We start from the raw sequence: 11,283 nt of genomic DNA on the forward strand, positions 1-11,283 counted from the left end.
GGAAATTATACAGCCTATATTTCTTTGGGTCTGGCTTATTTCACTTAGTGTAATTTTTTCCAAGTCTTTCCAACTCCTTACAATGGGGCAATATCATGTTGCATAGAACTCTGTTCTGTATTTATACCCCATTTTCTTGATCCACTCATCGACCCAGGGGCATCTGGGTTGATTCCATATCTTGGCTATGGTAAATAATGCTATAGTGAACATATCCATGCTGGTAGCCTTAGTGCAGTCTGATTTGTGGTCAATTGGATAGATGCCCAGGGGTGACAATGCTGAGTTGTAGAACCCACAGACCTATAGCTTTGATAAAGGAGCCAAAAACACAGGATGGAAGAAAGACAACCTCTTCAACAAATGGTGCTGGAAGAATTGACTACACACATGCAGAAAACTGAAAGTGGGTCCTTTTTGATCATTCTGCACCAGAATAAACTCCAGATGGATGAAAGACCTCAATGCAAGACCCAGATACCCTGAAAATATTATAGGAAGGGATAGGCCAAAAACTAGCCACTCATTGGAACAGGTTGAAACTTCCTACGTAAAGATCCAGAATCATAACAAATCAAAGACTAGATTAATGGGATTTCATCAAACCGAAGAGTTTCTGCAAGGCAAAGGACACAGCAAGATAAATAGAAAGTCTTTACTAGTGATACATCAGACAAGGGCTTCATCTATAAAATTTACTTGGAGCTCAAAAAACTAAACCTCCCAGAAAATAATCCTCAAAGAAACAAGAATCCAATTAATAAATAGGCTAAAGACTTAAAGAGAGACTTCACTGAATAAGGAATAAGGATGATCAACAGATACATGAAGAGATGTTCAACATCTCTCCTTGTAAAAGAAATGCAAATAAAAACAACAATGAGATTCCACCCCACCCCAGTTAGAATGGACATCAAGAAAACTAACAGTAACCGAGGCTGATGGGGAAGTGGCCAAAAGGGAATACTACTCCATTGTTGCTGGCAGTATAAATTGTTCAACTACTCTGGAAAGCAGTATGGAGGTTCCTTAGAAGATTAAACATGAAAGCATATTTTAAAATCTCTCTGGCGCGTGCGTGCTTGTGTGTGTGCACACGAGTGCTAGGGTTTGAACTCAGGGCTGAGGAGGGCACTTTCTCTAGGCTTGTGCTCTGCCACTCAAGTCACATCTCCACTCCGGCTCTTTGGTTGTTAATTGGAGAGAAGAGTCTCTCAGACTTTTCTGTCTGGGTTGGCTTCAAACCACAGTCTTCAGATCTCAGCCTCCTGAGTAGTCCAATTACAAGTACCCAACGTTTTCTTTTCATTTTTTTAAAAAATAAATCAACCTATCCCATGTTAACTCTAGATCCTCTTTTTCTAATTATAGGACTATAATATACATCTCATTAACACCATCTGTAAAGAAATTAAATAGATAGAAAAATAAACCTCATACTAGTCACTTCCCCCCTGCAGATAATCTTGCAATTATCAACCAACTTTTAAGAAAAAGTAGAAACAAACATGACTCAGATGTATGTCTGTGGACTTATTGAATTATCTTAACTCAACAAGAACCTCAGTTAGTCAGCCCCCAAATTATATATTCCAAAAGATTTTCAGAGTACAGATTATATCTTAGAAATAATGGTGTTATACTTAAATCCATCATTTTACATGAACTTTTCTCCAGGCAAAAAGAACAGTGACACGAGATAAGCATTTGCATTCTTTATACCAAAACCCTGGGGCTTTAAAACTAGAAGCTGAAGATTAAGTTTTCTTAGGAACTCAAGATAAGATCTCAAAATAGTGCCTTAAATAAAAAGCCATGCCAGATACTATATATAAAAAGCTTTTGAATAGGTCTCCAGTTTATATCTTCCTGCAAAAGCCTTCCTTTCTTTCTTTTTCTTTCTTTCTTTCTTTCTTTCTTTCTTTCTTTCTTTCTTTCTTTCTTTTTTCTTTCTCCTCCTCCCTCCCCCTCCCCCTCTCCATCTCCCCTCATCCTGCCCCCTCCCCATCACCCCACCCCCCTCCCCATCACCCCTCCCCCTCCTGTGGCTAGAACTCAGTGCCTACACAGTGTCCTTGGGTTTTCTCAAGGCTCAAGCTCTACCATTTGAGCCATAACACCACTTGCAGCCTTTTCAAACCGGGGTTGTCATGTATGCTAGGCAAACACTCCATTATTAGGCCAAACTCCCAACCTCTAAAGCCTTTATTTTTCTACTCAGACTTTTTCCAGTGAGGAATCCTGGGTGTTCGTCTTGCTTTTGTTTTGTTCTTCTTGAGCTGGGGATGGAACACAGGGTTTCTCACACTCAAGGCAAGTATTCAACTACTCAATGCTGCTGTGAGGAATTTCACTAAAAATTAGGGCCAACAGGGACATCTAGCTTTGACTAGAAATGAAACATCAGGAAAAATGCAGCAAATATGTACACAAGAAAAATGTAGTGAAGAGATTACCATGGCTATAGATTTCATTCCCAAATATCAGTAAATAGAAGTGCTAGCCAAAAGAATTTTTCTCTAGAAATCTAAATATGGATTAAATGGATTCATCTTTTAGATTGTCATTGGAAAGTAATCTTTGGGTTTTGATTTTCAGATCCCCTGTACTTCCAAAATGAATTTGAAGAAAGTTGCAATAGTAAAAACTCACTTGTGAAACACAATAGTCATGTATAATTAAATATATATATGAATAAAAATGAAAAGATACTATTCTTTCATTAAGAGCATATTGCCTGTCTTTGTTTTTTTAATTTTTATTTTATTTTTTATTGTCGGGGTAATGTATAGAGGGATTACAGTTACATTCACTAGGTAGTAGGTGCATTACATTGATATACCTTCTCATGTTTTTGTCCCCATTTCCCTCCCGTCACTCCTCCCAATCATCTTGTTTTCCCCCTTTCCTTTTCCTATTTCAAATAATCAAACTGTTTTGGTTACCTCTGTAATAGAGTCTAAAGTTTAGTATTGATATTCCTTCAGCACTGTTGTTTCTGCTAAGGATTGTTTTTGCTATATGGGGTCTTCTATTATTCCATATGAAATTTTGGATTGCTTTTTCTATTTCTTTAAAGAATGACATTGGGATATTGATGGGTACTGCATTGGATTTGTAGATAGCCCTTGTCAGGATTGCCATTTTCATGATGTTAATTCTTGCAATCCAGGAGCATAGGAGGTTTTTCCACTTATCAGTTCTGCTTTGATTTCCTTTTTCAGGTTTTTAAAGTTTTCATCATAAAGGTCCTTTACATTCTTAGTTAATTCCTAAGTACTTTACTATCTTTGGTTTTGATGCTAAGGTAAACACTTGTTATCTTACATTAATAAGGAAAGGAAAAAAATCTCAATTTACAATTATGAAGGATGCTAGAAAATATAATGTGTAATATCCAATGTTGTTACTGTATAAAAGTAAAATAATGTGGTTTTCATATGATACTTTCTATGTAGCAAAACAATGGTGGTGAGTTTTTATTCTGTGAATGTAGTTGACCTCCAACTAGGTTTCCCAGTGCTTCCTCCTCTTCAAGATTCTAGGTTCTGATGGACCATGAGAGAAAGTGCTGGAAAGTTCTGGAATCCAGCTTTGGAAGGAAGTAAAGAATCCTACTGAAGACTCGAGGGTCACTGTTAGGTTAGGCATCGCTGTGGCCCCTGTCTGTTGTTGTCTGCTGGCTCTTCTTGTTTGACTGACAAGCATTGTCTGGGTTGGGTCCTGAACTCCTCAATTCTTCCCAGGTCTCCCTGACCCATCGTGCATACAGTGAGCACTGTATGTCCTCCTTTAGCTTGTTAGCATACTCTGCAGCTTCCTGGGGTGATCCAGGCAAATGCCCAGGACTCTGTCAGTCCTTGGCACTAGGAGTTGATGGGAGCCTGGAAAAAGAAAATGTAGCCTAGATATCCTAGAATGATGAAAGAGATCCTAGGAGAAGATAACATTAGTACTATGACTTATTTGGCATATTCCTCCCTTGAGAGATATATTTAGCTTCATGCCAGTATCAGGACTTCAAGGGTGAACTTACTTTCTCAAGAACACTGTCTTTTAAGTTAAGGAAAATAAATAATACAAAGATGAAGCTCATACCAGAAAGATCTTTATAGACCTGACAGAGTAAAAGAAGTAGCTGAGCTGGGTGGGGTACCTCATTCCTGTAGCCCTAACTACTCAGGAAGCTGAGATCTGAGGATCTCAGTTCACAGCCAGCCCGGGCACAAAAGTCTGTGAGACTCTTATCTTCAATTAACCACTAGAAAACCAGAAGTGGCACTGTGGCTGAAGGGGAAGGGTGGTAGCCTTGGGCTGTGATCTCCATGGTTTAAATGAGCTGTATTCCAAACAGAAGATTGTTGCTTTATTCAAAAATAGTAAAAAAAAAAAAACCCTATACACACAACACACATATATGTATGCATATATATGGATTATACACACACATACACACACACACACACACACACATATATATATATATATATATCCATATATATGGATATGCAGCCAGTCTACCAGAACAGGAAGGAAATACCATTCTATGCTATTGGCCTGCAAGCTTTACCAATGCCTGTAGACAAGAAATAGGAACAAGGATGAGGATTAGAAAGGAGAACACATTGTTTGTAAATAGTGATTGTCTCCATGGAAAAATCCAAGGGGCACTTTGGGAAAACAACTTGAATTTCTTTTCAATTTTGCAAGTTTTCTGGAAAGAAGATCAACTGAACAAAACCTATAGTATTCTAGCTACACACAGTGGCTAATGCCTATAATTTCAGCTACTTAGGAGGCAGACTTTGGGACGATCACAATTTGAAACTCACCAGGCCTAAAAGTTTGTGAGACTCCTCCTGCTTTATCAATAAGCTGGGGTAGTGGCTCCCACCTGAGATTCCAGCTGTTCAGAATGCCCTGGACAGGAGGATCCAGGACTAAGACAAGCCCTTAAAAAATATGAAACCCTGCCTGAAAAATAACTAAATCAAACAAGGGGCAGAGTGATAATGGATCATGATACAATCCTAACAGCTTAGGAGTGGAGAGTTGGGGCTTATGGTTCAAAGCCAGCCCAGGCAGGAAATCCCATGAGAATCTTATTAACCACTAAAAAATCCCAGGAAATGGAGGTGTGGTTCAAGTGGCAGAGCCTCAGCCTTGAGTGAAAAAGCTAAGGAGCAGGGCCCAGACTCTGAGTTCAACCCCAGTACCTGTGTGCCCGCGCGCGCGCACACACACACACACACACACACACACACACACACACACACACCCCAAAGGCTAGGTGAGTCATTCTACTACTAGAAAATATGCCTTATAAGCATACAACCCCAAGTTCAAGCCTCAGTACAGTCAGGAAGAAGGAAGGGGGGAGGAGAGAGGGAGGGAGGAAGGAAGGAGGAAGAAAAGGAAAGATAGGAAGGAAGGAAGGAAGGAAGGGAAAGGGAGGAAGGAAAGAAGGAAGGAAGGAGTAAAGTCATGACAGAACCAAAACACACAATAAAACCAAACAAGTATCAATCACACTTGTAATTCTACATACTGGGGAAGCTAAGATCTGAGGACCACAATTTGAATCTAGTCTAGCAGAAAAGTCAGTAAGACTCTTAATCTCCTACTAACAATCAGAAAGAAAGAAGTAGAAGTAGCATTCAACTGGTATAATGCTATCCTAGAGCAAAAAAGAAAAGCTAAAGAACAATCCAGGTCTGAGTTTAAGCTTCAGTGTCAGTATTTTAAAAAAGAAAGGAAGGGAGAGAGGGAAGGGGGGAGGGAGAGAAAGAGAGAGGGAGAGAGGGAGGGAGAGAGAGAGAGAGAGAGAGAGAGAGAGAGAGAGAGAGAGAGAGAGAGAGAGAGAGAGAGAAAAGAAAGAAAAAAGAGAAAAAGGAATGAGGTATTAATACATGCTACAATTTAAATAATATTTGAAAATATTGTACTGCATGAAATAAGCCAGAGACAAAAGGATGTATTTGTATGATTTCATTTGTAAGTAATACCCAAAGTCAGTAAATGCAAAAAGACAGCAAATTAGAGATGTCTTGGAGAGGGAACAGGGAATAATTGCTTAATGTGTATGGGTTCCCCTTTGCAGTGATGAAAGTTTTCTGTAACTAGACTGAGGTGATGGTTGCACAATCTTGTGACTAACTACATGCCCCTAACGGCAACGTTTATGTTACGTGTTTTACCACAATCTTTAAAAGCCTGAACAATTAATTATATACATCAAAATGCAATACTCCTACCAAATGCATACACCATTAGTAATGGTGTTAAAAGATAAATCACAGCTATAAAAAGAAGACCTTTGCCATCCATGCAGCAAAACAAAAGTATCAAAATTATTACAAGATTTTTTTTTGGGGGGGGGGTCAGTCATGGGACTTGAACTCTGGGCCTGAGAATTGTCCCTGAGCTCTTCAGCTCAAGGCTACCACCCTAATCCTTGAGCTACAGCCCCACTTCCAGTTTTCTGGTAGTTAATTGGAGATAAGAGCCTCACAGACATTTTAGTGCCTGGTTTGTCTTTGAACTGCTATCCTCAGAGCTTAGCCTCAAGTAGCTAGGGTTACATGTGTGAACCACTGGGCCCAGCCAAGAATTTTTACAAATGTTTTCTGAGAAGCACTCAGACAATTTACAGGAGAGAGAACCCAAATGATCAAGAAAAAAAATCCATGAAATTAAGTCCAATCATCTCCATCAGGAAATAGAGATGAAAACATACTTTGTACATGGTCTGACAAGTGATCAGACATGAGTGAAAATGAATGGATGCATTAGATCTACAGCTTTCCTATGGAAACACTTCAAAGACAAATTTCATATACACTTGTAGAATAAACTGACTTATTCAACTTTAAAACACAAGGAATTTAAATACAAATATCTGAAAGAAAGACACCAACACTTTTTGTTATTAAAGCTTTTGTCTGACAGCTGCTCTTGTTTTCGGGAAGACCACTGATTTATTTAACAAGCAAACTGCTATTGATTTCCTGGAGGGCATCTTCTGAGTTAAAATTCAAGCAGCCATATACAATGACCACTCTCTAATAAAGTTAGCTAAGAGGTTCAGCGGTCCCCAGAGCTCAGATCTGTTTCTAAATGTGATGTGTGCAGACGGCTGGCTTGCTCAGCACACAGGAATGTTTCATTTACATACTGCTTTCTCGAACTAATAAACACTCCCTCCTAACACAGGCCTAACTGGAAAGAAGCTCAGACTTAGTGAACCTTTCCCAGGAGACAAAGAAGGGAATTCTGTTCCTAAGAATCATTGTGACTTTATAAATATTGCATGACATCAAACATGGCATTCAGGTAAGGGCTCTGCATGGTAGGATTGGTGGCTGCTATTTTTAGATAATAAGAGAATAATTTCTCCTTAAGCAAAGAGAGAGAAAAAGGGACTATATTATTAATATCTGCTTGAAGAGAATACCTTCAATTACCTAACTTCCTCCCATTCGCTTCTTCCTCTTAAACCTTCCACCCCACTCAGTAGTGCCACAGTCTGGTAATCAAGCCTTTAACATAGAGAATTTGGTAGATATTTTCAAACCATAGTACTATGACTGTGACACTAAAATCTATAATGATAAATAACACATTACCATATTTATTCATCTCGAGAATCATTCTTTACATTGAAGAATAAGGTCCAACCAAGACACTAGTATCTATGTGTATGCACACCTACTTACAAAATAGAAAGCATGTGTTATAGGGCCTGATCTTCTGATTTTGTCTGGTCAACCACAGGAATGAAAAAAGCCCCATAGCAGAGCTCTCTTCCTCACATACTCCTTCTGGTATCTGAAAGTGGAGCCAAGAGAATTGAGTGAGGATGTGCATTTAACACCTGTGATGGTTGGTGCCCGGGCCCCTAAGAAGATATGTTTTGCCATGAGAACTGAAAAGTTAGAACACTAGTCAGTAGAGAAAGACAAAGTGAATGCTATCTTAATTCCTTGTTGCTGCATGACAGCTTACCACAAACCTAGCAGCTGAAGACATGCAAATTTACAGGGCCAAAACGAGCTAGCAGAACTGGGCCTGGACCATCTGGAGGCTCTAGGGGAACTTCCATTTCCTTGAAGGCTCTGTCTTTAAGAACCTGCCTGAAGTCCTCAATTTATGATTACTCCACTTCTGCTTCCACTTCTAAATCTGGCCTACCTGTGGTCAATCCTTCCTCTTCTAAGAGAGAGGTCTACGGACCTTGATGACATTTGCAGTCTGATTTGCCATGTAAAAGAGCATTTCACAGATTCCAGGGCTGGCATTGCTGCAATACTGTTGGAGGCACAGAGATGTGATGCTCAGAGACAGTTCCCACAGTCCTTTGCATTTTTATCTTGCTGGAGCATTCCTTTTAAATGCTTTGACACATTCTTAGGTCCCTGTGAGAAGTCTCTTGGGTAATAGCTGCCTGGAGAAGAATGCTGAAGAGTTATTGAAATGACAAGATCAATTTATGGTATTGCCATGGGCACTGAACAAGAATGGCATATTGTATGTATATACTCAGAGTCCTTGCTCTAGATTAGAAGGGACTGAATTAGCTAGGCTGGTATGTGAAGAATGAATTTTTATCAAATGGAGCTTAAACTATGAAAAAAAATCTTAATTTTTGCTTCATCGTAGTAGCACCTTTTTTATATCCCTTAATTAAGTGCCTGTCCTGTTTAATTGCAAGGAGATGATGAGTATCCCACATGTTACAATTACCTGATACTTAGCATATAACAGGGGGGCCGGGCGTGGTGGCTCAGACCTGTAACCTTAGCTACTCAGAAAGCTGAGATCTGAGACTGCAGTTCAAAGCCAGCCCTAGCACTAAAGTCCATAAGACTGTTGTCTCCAATTAACCACCAGAAAACTGGAAGTGGTGCTATGCCTCAAGGGGTAGGGCAGTAGCCTTGTGCTCAAGAGCTCAGGGACAATGCCCAGGCCCAGAGTTCAAGCCCCACAATTGACCAAAAACAAAACAAAACAAAAAAGGCAACTTGGTAATGTTTCTACTCTCCTCCCTCCCCCGCTTCAAACAAACAAAACAGTTGTGCTATGGCCCCTGACCACAAATTTGCCTGGTATGCAGGTGGCAGTTACACATTTGACTATATCGTCAGAGTCCTTTCTTACAGGAGGTCAGCAGTTTCAGGAACTTGAAGTTTTATTTTTGTCAGCTTTGTTTAGTGCTGCATTGCCAGGAGCTCACTTATGCCTGGCTTACTTTCGTAGGGAATTTCTACCCCCAGTGACACTTAATAATTTCTCTAGTCACTCACCAGTGTTCTCTGTGACTTCCCTAACTGAGTCACACCACCTCAGTCACCCCAGACAGAAACAAGGCCTTCAGGAGAAGTCTGTGCCCTCAGGTGAGGGCCTGAGGGTACACTACAGCTTTTAAGCAGTATCAAGAACGCAGTCTATTTTTCAGGTTCAGTGAGAACCCCCTGAGAAGACCCAAAGCCTTTGCAAAGGAGGACTCTCTTTGTGGGAAGAATTCTTTCCTTTTGGAAGACTTTAATCCTCCCACTGTAGCTCTTAAACCCTGTAGGATGAGTGTTTACAAGATAGGATCTGTTACTTGATACTGAAGGGATGTCTGTGTGGGTGTTTTGCCAAGAAATTAAAATCTTGTCTCTGCCAAGGCACATAAATATATTTGGCAGAATCCAGAGCCTCGGTAGCAAGAATAAAAGTAACCCTTCCATTCAGCAATTGCTCACACTTTTTTTTTTTTTATAAAACATCTGTCTTCCCCTGGGGTGAATTCCCTCCCTTGATGCAGTCTGCCCCCTTTGAGTCGCTCAGTGCCAATTCTACAGCCTCAGATACAAAGGCCTACTTCTCAGCAATCCGAGATTTTCCCTCCAGTAATGATCATTGTTAAAGAAATTTACATTTGAACCCTGTTATTCTTTTCACTGCTTTAAAATCTGATTTGATTTCTGCAGCTTCCTGGACTTTATATAAATGTCAGCAAGTACAATGGCCTTGGGTTGATGATGAGTTACCAGACTTTTGAGTTTTCTGGTCAGTGGAGCAACTCAGGAAGTATTGTGAGCACTGTGGTGTTTGTGAGTTTATGCTCTTGTCTTATGTTTCCTTGCTTTATGACGTACCAACCCCCCCATTCTTCCTCCTCCTCTCCTGACTCCACCCCAGACAAAAGCAGCTGTGATGGTGTGAGTTTGAGAAAACCTTTCTGCTTCTCCTTTTCTTAGCTAATTATCAGAAAACCAAATTTCTGCCTACACCCAAATTTGAGATCAGTTGTTTGGTAAAAGCAGCTATGATTTCTAAACAGACTTAAAGGTCAAAGAAGTCTAATATTTCAAGCAGAAACTTGCATCAGCAGCAGCAAATAAAAGTTGATAATGCTTCTTGGTCATTAATCTAATTTACTCTGTATACTGGATAATCATATGGGCATCATTTCTTCTAAAAATAGCTGATAAAGTTTTTTAACTTATTCAAGTTAGCATCTGTTTAGAACTCCAGTTGTTTGTATTCTGATTGTACTTTTTTTTAAATAGCATGTTCCTGGAGAAGAAACACACTGAAACACTGCATGAGTTAAATAGACATGAGTCACACAGTCCTTCTAGTTCAGGAGCTGACAGAACTTGTGCAACAAGACCCATTTTGGCCTTCTAATGGTCCCTTCTCTTCCCTTTGGTCTCACTGCTACACTTGTAAAATCAAAAACAAATCTCTGTACTTTCCTTACTATTTATCCTTTGGTTCTTGTGAAAGCTTCCACAGAGAAAGGATCAGTCCAGATTGGTTTTGAGAAAAGCGTAATCTACATGATGCATTGTTCCAATAACTCAGCAATACACAGTAAGGCTACTACTTGAGATGCAGTGGGGCTGGAAATGGGAGTAGAGAGGAGAAGGTCTTTCTTCAGAAAATGATTAGATGTGTGAAGCTGGCTCTCAGTTATAATCCTAGTCATGCAGAAGGCAGGAGGATCATAGTTTGAGACCAGCAGTGAGATCCTCCATCCTAACAAATAAACTGTATTTGATGGCCACCCCTCTAATCCCAACTATTCTGGAGATATAGGTAGGAAGATCTCAAGTTAAGGTCCAACTGAAAAATAAGTAAATCCAAAAAGAGCAGTGAGGGGTGTGGCCCAATGGTAGCCCAGGAAGCACACTGCCTACCTTCAAATCCCTGTACTACCAAAAGAAAAGAAAAGATAAAAGGTAACAATTTGGCAATATTATAACAAGGTAGTACACATTTTAAGTAAAAGCT

Source organism: Megascapheus bottae, chromosome 14 (assembly GCF_031878675.1).
Source record: "Megascapheus bottae isolate mThoBot1 chromosome 14, mThoBot2.hap1, whole genome shotgun sequence".
Classification (NCBI taxonomy): Eukaryota; Metazoa; Chordata; class Mammalia; order Rodentia; family Geomyidae; genus Megascapheus; species Megascapheus bottae.